Below are 7,162 nucleotides of genomic sequence, written 5' to 3'. Positions count from 1 at the left end.
AAATAGTCATAATATAAGTGTAATGATCTCATTTCACTTAAAATAAGTTGGTGTAAAATTGCACAGACTGGTATTTTGGCTTACAGTGGTACCAGAACAAAGTGGAACAGCAGTGTTCGGCTGTTCAGCTGTACATCTGGCATTATTTTCTGTCCTCTGTGTCACGAGAAGTTTTGTCTCCATTCATCTTGGGCGTTCGCTTCCCGATTCACAGAGGTAATGGGGGCATCAGCCCCTGATGTGGCTTCACAGCCATCAGCTGCATGTTCACAGGGCTGCCTCTGAAAAAAGGTGCAGTTCCTTACTTGCCAGGCTTGGCAATGCCTGACTGGAGGTTTCTGAATGAGCTGCTAAGCCCCAGATGTGGTTCCTGCGCTGCCTGCGCTGCCCGTGGGTCCCGGAGCGACCTGTTCTGTAGCACCCACCCACCACGCTCCCTGGTCACTCTGCTGCAGCGTACATAGCTCTTGCACGTTGTGACCGAAAGCGTGACCCAAAGCTTTTCTGCAGCCTGCACAGCTGGGTTCCTGCTCTCTGGAAACCAGAGTACTGCAAGTGTGGGAACGGGCAGGAAAAGAGGGATCTGGAGCTCTTCAGTGTAGATTCAGGGTGCAGCCAGTTTGCAGAAAGCGCTGCAGCCTAGGCGTTGTCATTATCATTTGTTGGGTTTTTTCTCCACAAGGGTGTTTCTGAACCCCTGCCGCATAGCCAAGTCCGAGTCAAAGCTGTGAGCAGGTACCTCCCCGAGTCCCGTTAAAATGGGGTGGTTGTCAGGCGTAGTTGCCTTCAGCCCCGGGGAAGGACAGCGCGGAGCCTGCTGTTTCCTTTGGAAGGGCAGTGGGGTGGGACAGCAGTCCCTGAGCTGGAGCCGTGAGGCTGGGAACTGAGCTGCGCTCCCGAGTGAGAACTGCCGATTCCGAGCCTCTGGGTCAGGGTCTGGCTTCTTGGCTGGGTGTTCCCTTCGACTCCTGTCATGCCTCCCACACCAGAAACTCTTAGGGCCGGATGGAGAAGGCAAAGGCAAGAGGGACCACGATACTGTGCCCATTTTCCTGGTGGCAGGCAACTTGCTTCTCATGCTGTGAGAGTGAGGATGGAAGGTAATGAATGAATGTGGTAATGGAACGAGTATCCCTCTGCCGCTTCCATAGTTTCATCTGAGCCAACTGGTAAGCGTTGGAGTGCCAGGAAACAACATGTGGGTTTCTAGGGATCCAAGGATGGATTTAAAAACATTTTTATGTTGCTTATTCACCCACTTTACATTTTTCTACACCAATCGGTTCTCAACAGCACGGCAATAAGTACGGTATTAGTACCGTTACAGTTAGGGTTTTGTGATTGTGTAAAAGCAGTTTCATTTATCAGTTTTTATTTCCCACCCACATTTTCTACTGTGTGTTCTGAGGTGCTGTGAAGTGCCTCTGGAACAAACAACGTGGTAGCAGCAGAGGTTGTTAAATCCATAGTCCTAAAGGAAACTCAACATTTTTAACAGAAAATCTGACAGAGCTCCTTAATGAAATGTGTGTGTCGGGCCGGGCACTTTCTTCCTTGTGGTTGCACTCAGCAGCTCCGCCACGGCCCTGTGCCTTTCCCCGTGGGGACAGCCTCTCTGCTTCCCGGGGGGAGAGGGGCAGCGCGTGTGACGCCGTCCCCAGCCTCCATCCTGTCTGCTTTGGCACGGGGGCAGTCGAGGGGGAGAGGCAAAGCCCTTGGGCCCACGTGCCGGTGGTGGCAGGACGAGGTAGGCAGGCAGGGGTGCGGTGGCAGCAGTGCCGCCTGTGACCTGCCGCACAGGACACAGTGGGAGAGGAGGCTTAGGGGAGGTTGCAAGAGGGGGATCTTGGCTGGAGCTTCCATTTCAAAGCTTTTTCAGGGCGACGGGTTTATTGCACCTGGGGAGAGCTGGGAAGCTGGCAGTTGGGTACAAGCATGGCTGGGGAAGGCAGGGACGGAGCTGGAGGAGCTTTGAGGATTGTTGCACCGGGCAGCACTGACTCCTTACGGGCACTGGTGTGGCAGAGCACTGAGGAGTCTGCCTTTCCGCAGGGGCACTGCTCAGCCTTGATGCCACGTAGTGAAGCAGTTGGTTTGCTACAGCACATGTTAGGGATAGATTTAGGCTGGGTCTAGCAGAGCTTCAGTCTTCTCCCACTGCCTCTCTCCCCTGCTCCCCTGATGCAGAGCCAGGGAATCAGAACAGCGCTGTGGCTGCCCTTCACCTCAACCCTGTTTGCTACTCGCAGGGAATCAGAGACAAAAAGCCAGTGTCACACATGGAGTGAGAGACTGTCACTTGTCCCCCTCAGCCGCTGTGGGTGTGTGACTCAGCCTGCCGCAGGCCCTCGGGGGAATCTGTGTCCTTGTTCCATCACCTGATGCAACGTGTGTGGGAAAGGTGCATCTGCTCCGTCCTACAGCCTGAACACATATTCCAGCACCTTGGGGTGGGGTGAGAAGACATTAGCCTGCAATCTAGACACCTGTTGTGCAGGGCCCATAGCGCAGGGCAGGCGGGGGGGGGGCTGCAGCACCCAGAGCTGGTTCCCCGGAGGGCGCGAGCGGGGCGCAGGCGGCAGCATATGGCACATCAGTGTGCAGCCAGCACCTCCTCCCGCAGCGGGTCGGCTTCCTCGGCGGGTGCCCTAACTTGGTTTTGTAGACCTAATTCTTTCCTAGATAAGTGAATGGATTTGGTCTGGAAATAGAGAATCTCATGGTTCCTCTGACTGAAGTTTTTTTCCAAAGTGGAAAGACACTATCAACTTCAAGGCAAATAACATATGTTGGAGAAGAATTTTGGGAGGCAGCATACCAAGATTTTAGGCCAAATGCTGAGAAAACATTTGGAAAGTATTTCAGAAGTAACTAAATGCAAAAGAAAGAATCGGGGGGGGAAGAAGTTCATTTATTTTCATCTGCTCCTGAGCTGGACAAAATCAAAGGAAAATCTTCACTTAACCGTGGACACATCTTGGAAACATCTGCAGGCTGATAACCTCCTTCCTCTGGCTCTGGAGCATCCGCTGCTGGGGGGAGGTGCAGGCAGGAGGAGGCAGGGCTCCGTAGGAAGAGGAGCCATGTGTGCTCCGGCCCGTTGCACGGTTCATTGTGGTGTGAAGCGACCTCAAGCTCAATGCTCTGTGAATCGCCTTGAAGAAGCCACCGAGCATTGCCATGAGCGGGTGACCCATGGCAGTAAGTCACCGACACAGCTAGAGCGATGGTGCTGGAGCAGAACCAGGAGGCCAGATACGATACAAATACCTCAGTGTAGCTGACAGGGTTTGTTTTCCTAGATACATGGCCCTGTTATGGCCACATGTGATTGTTTCTCAGGTTTCAAATGAACATAAGATTTCTGAAATACTCATTTTCAGAGCTAAAATTAAGGCAGGAGGTATACAGAGTATTTGGTTAAAATTTGACTTTCAAGTATGTTGTTAGTCTAGTATAAAAATTGCTGGCCTCACCCTTCTGAAGGAAAAAAAAAAGAAGGTATGTTAAAATAATCTGTATCCATCTGCCTCAGGGAAAGCAGTCAGATGGCGTGGTTTCACTCAAAGTAGTTGGAGTATTGCGAAAGTGAGGAGGAGGAAAATTTGGAAATGTTTGTTTATTCATTGACTAGGAAAGGGAAGGAAAGATGTTTTTCTAGGATAGGAAGGAATGCACGTTTGGTTTTGTGGTGTGGGTAGTATGCCCCAGTTACACTTCAAGGCATTGAATGGCAGATGAAATAAGACCGGTCAAGATAACTAGACAGGTGTGCTCAAAATTTGGCATTGTCTCTTGTCAAGGTTTTAGACTGTCCTTAACTCATCTTGCACCGGTGTTGAGTTTCAGCAGGCCAAATTTTTAAAGTTTTTAGAGCTGCCAAGTGTAATCAATTGTGATAAATTGGTGGAGGGGAAAGAAGCTGAGGGAAGCTGAAAAGTGTTGACAGGTTTTTTAGTAAACTGTAAGGCTAGGGGCTACACCTGCCATCTAGCAGTAAGGAAGAAGAAATAATAATAATAATAAAAAAGGAAATTTGATACCAGTCTTTGTCGTAGAAGGTAAATGATTATATGAGAAAGAGGGGCTTATGGAAGGTTAAATGTAACTGTTGCAGATACTTACTGGAAGTTGCAAGCAATAAAATTTTCAAAATTAAACAAAAAGAAATGGGAGGATTTAAAGTAACATTTATTAGGACATAAAATAACCCATAGGTAAAGGTTTTAAGAGCAATAGGAATATAAGCCAATAAGACAGAATGACTCGGAAATAAAGTGTAATGTGCCAGTTGCACGGGTTTGCTTGTTGTGTTTGTGGGAGCTTTTGCACATTCTGAATTTTGTAACAGTTTCTGACCAGATTTATTTTCGATTACTCAGGTGTAGGGGTTTTTTTAATGCAGAAACTGCAGGTGTGTAAAGGGATACCATAACAATAATTCACAATATTAAAACTTAGATTGTGTTACTCAGTATGCAATATCCTCTAGATTAAATAGCCAAATCTTCATCAGACTTCTGATTTGTGTGTTTGCAATCATTCAGATATGAGAAATCTACGTTTTAGCATACATACAGCTGCACTTGAAAAGGCATTTGAATCGCTGCAGAGCTGATTAGCTGATACAATTATGTGGGCATATTTTGTACATATGAATAAGGAGGCAGTGGAAATGTAACATTAAATATCATTTATTTTCATCACTGTTTTGATAATTAAAAAAGCTATTAGTCATTGCTTATTGAAGACGTCAGGCAAATTTCATGTGTTGCCCACGTGTTCCCTGTGTGACTGCCAGCCCTGTGGCACCACAGACCGCAGCGCGGGGATGGAGAGCCGGTGTGGCGTCAGGCGCGGAGCGGTGCGTGAGGGCGGGGGTGCTCGCCTTCTGAACCAGGGACCAAAGAAAAGTTTACCAGACAAAAAGGTGATTTCAGCATTGTTTCAAAAATCAGAGTCAAGGCCTGTGGGAATGAGATCACCATAGCTTTGAAAGGAGGACTATGGGTACATAAATGACAAATTACTGCTTCCAAAACCCAGCTTCAGTAATCCATATTCAGCCAACTTTTGACTCTGCAGCTTAGATATGATGGGTATAAATATTTGGGATGAAGTTCTGTGGTGGATAACAATTGCAGCTCAATTTTTTAGAACATATGACTACATGATAGATTATTTATATATGCTGTACCGCATAAATGTAATCATGCTTGTCACTGTGGAAGGGAAAATGGACCTGGTAATGACGAGCTAGAACTGATGCTCGGCGTGCTGGTACTGTGAGACATGTACTTGGGGTGAAAGGGTCCATAAACAGAAGAAAAGTGTGTTTGCTCTAGTGGAGGATAGCTTGGAGAGAGAGAGTAAAGAAGCTACTTAGAAGGATATTTGCCAGATTATGAGAGGTAAGGAGAGATATCACAAGTGACTCCTTTGCCTTTCCATTATTAGGAAAGAAGCGGAAAAGAGGCTAATAGATGAAGGTGTTTTATTCTTTAGATTTAGTTTTAGAGCTCAGTATCTGGTTGAGGGGAGCAAGCATTAAACACTGGCAAGGTTGTAGGAGTGGATGCCCGAATGGGAGGTGCTCAGCAACAACTATGGCACATGCAGGAGAATTTGGAATGAAAATGTCTGTAACATCTACAAAATTGCTGCTCCCTGCTGTCTGTCTGGGATGGCTTGGCTGGGGGTGGTGGGCTTTCACTGCCTCTGTCTTTTCCTGGTGGAAGTAGAGGTATTTAGGAGCGTGAGATGGCAGGGAAATGAGGATACATATTGTCTCTTCTTGTCCCCATCTTGTCCCTACAATTTTGGATGGGGTATTCAGGAAGGCTCCTTTGTAGTGGTTTCTAATTCTTTGCTTTCTCTTCTTCCTCTCATTCGGTGGCACCACATAGGATCCAGTGGGTCTGCTGGAGCTGGGGAAGCACAGGTCTCTGTGTGCAAAATCATCATCACTCTGAAAATCTTAACGGATTTACATGCAAAAAAAGCTAGGATGCTGTACGCCATTCTGTATCCAGAATTAGAACGAGCCTTCTTAATTTAGATGGAAGTAGCCTGTCCATGTTGCAAGACTGCATCTACAGTCTGGGCATCTTTATTAGCTGTGTATTTGTGGTGTTTTAGGACAGTGTGACAAACTCACAATAGATACCCAGGCATTCTGAAATGGCTACCCATTAACGTGTGACACCTGTACGTACGTTACAGAAAGCAGCTTGCTCTACTGTCATGGGCTGGTGAGTTCAGGGATGCCAGTTTTCCTTTCACTGTAACAAATCCCCAGTTGCCTTAAGTCAGTGAGAATGCAGAGTATACATAAAACAGAGGCAAGGGGCCAAAAGCCTGAGATCCTCACCTATGTATTACAGAAAGGGATCGGTGTAGCTTTACCTTTTTTCTTTTTTTTTCTTCTTTTTTTTTTTTTTTTTTTTTTTTTAATAGCTGGGCTTTGGTTTTGTATAAATATAATGAATAGTAGGATTTCCAGGGTTTGGAGGAAACCAGTGTTGTTGTGTTGTGGGTCCTGGAGACTGCAGTTTTGTTTAAAATCCTTCTGCCTCACTGTACCTGCCCTGGATTGTGAAGGCTATTTCTGATTTTTAGACAACAAGGTTTATCCAGCTGCAGAAGCAGTAACACCGACTGGCAGGGTTTGACCCTGTCACTGGCTTCTCTTGGGCTGTCGGTCCCTGTGCGTGCCTTGGGAGGGCTGTGTGGTTGCCCTGAAAGGAGAGCCACAGCCCTGCCATTGGCAAGGTTTGCCACAATGCCATGATGTGCCCAAGGTATCTTCCCTCCAAAAATAAGGAATAATATGCTCTGTTCTTCAGCTTAGATACACATTTGTAGTTATAGATATGCACATAGGTATTTCCAGCTGGTTGTCATGACCCTTGTGTGAGCAGACCCCTGACCAGGCTATGGACATCAGAAATGTGCACACGCAGGCTGCAAAACCAGTATCTGCAGGCATCACATGTAGCCTGGGAGTTAAGGAGTTATGCTCCATAATACAAATGTGTTCAGCTGGGATAAAACAAGAAGCATTCAGTAATAAATATAGCTGCCTAATGTGGATCTTACGGAAAGCTTCTTCCAGAATAGCGCTTAACTTTAATTACTGAGTGTTTCAGGTTTACTTGCACCC

The sequence above is a fragment of the Falco naumanni genome, chromosome 3 (genome assembly GCF_017639655.2).
Source record: "Falco naumanni isolate bFalNau1 chromosome 3, bFalNau1.pat, whole genome shotgun sequence".
Taxonomy (NCBI): domain Eukaryota; kingdom Metazoa; phylum Chordata; class Aves; order Falconiformes; family Falconidae; genus Falco; species Falco naumanni.
This window is presented reverse-complemented; position numbering follows the sequence as displayed.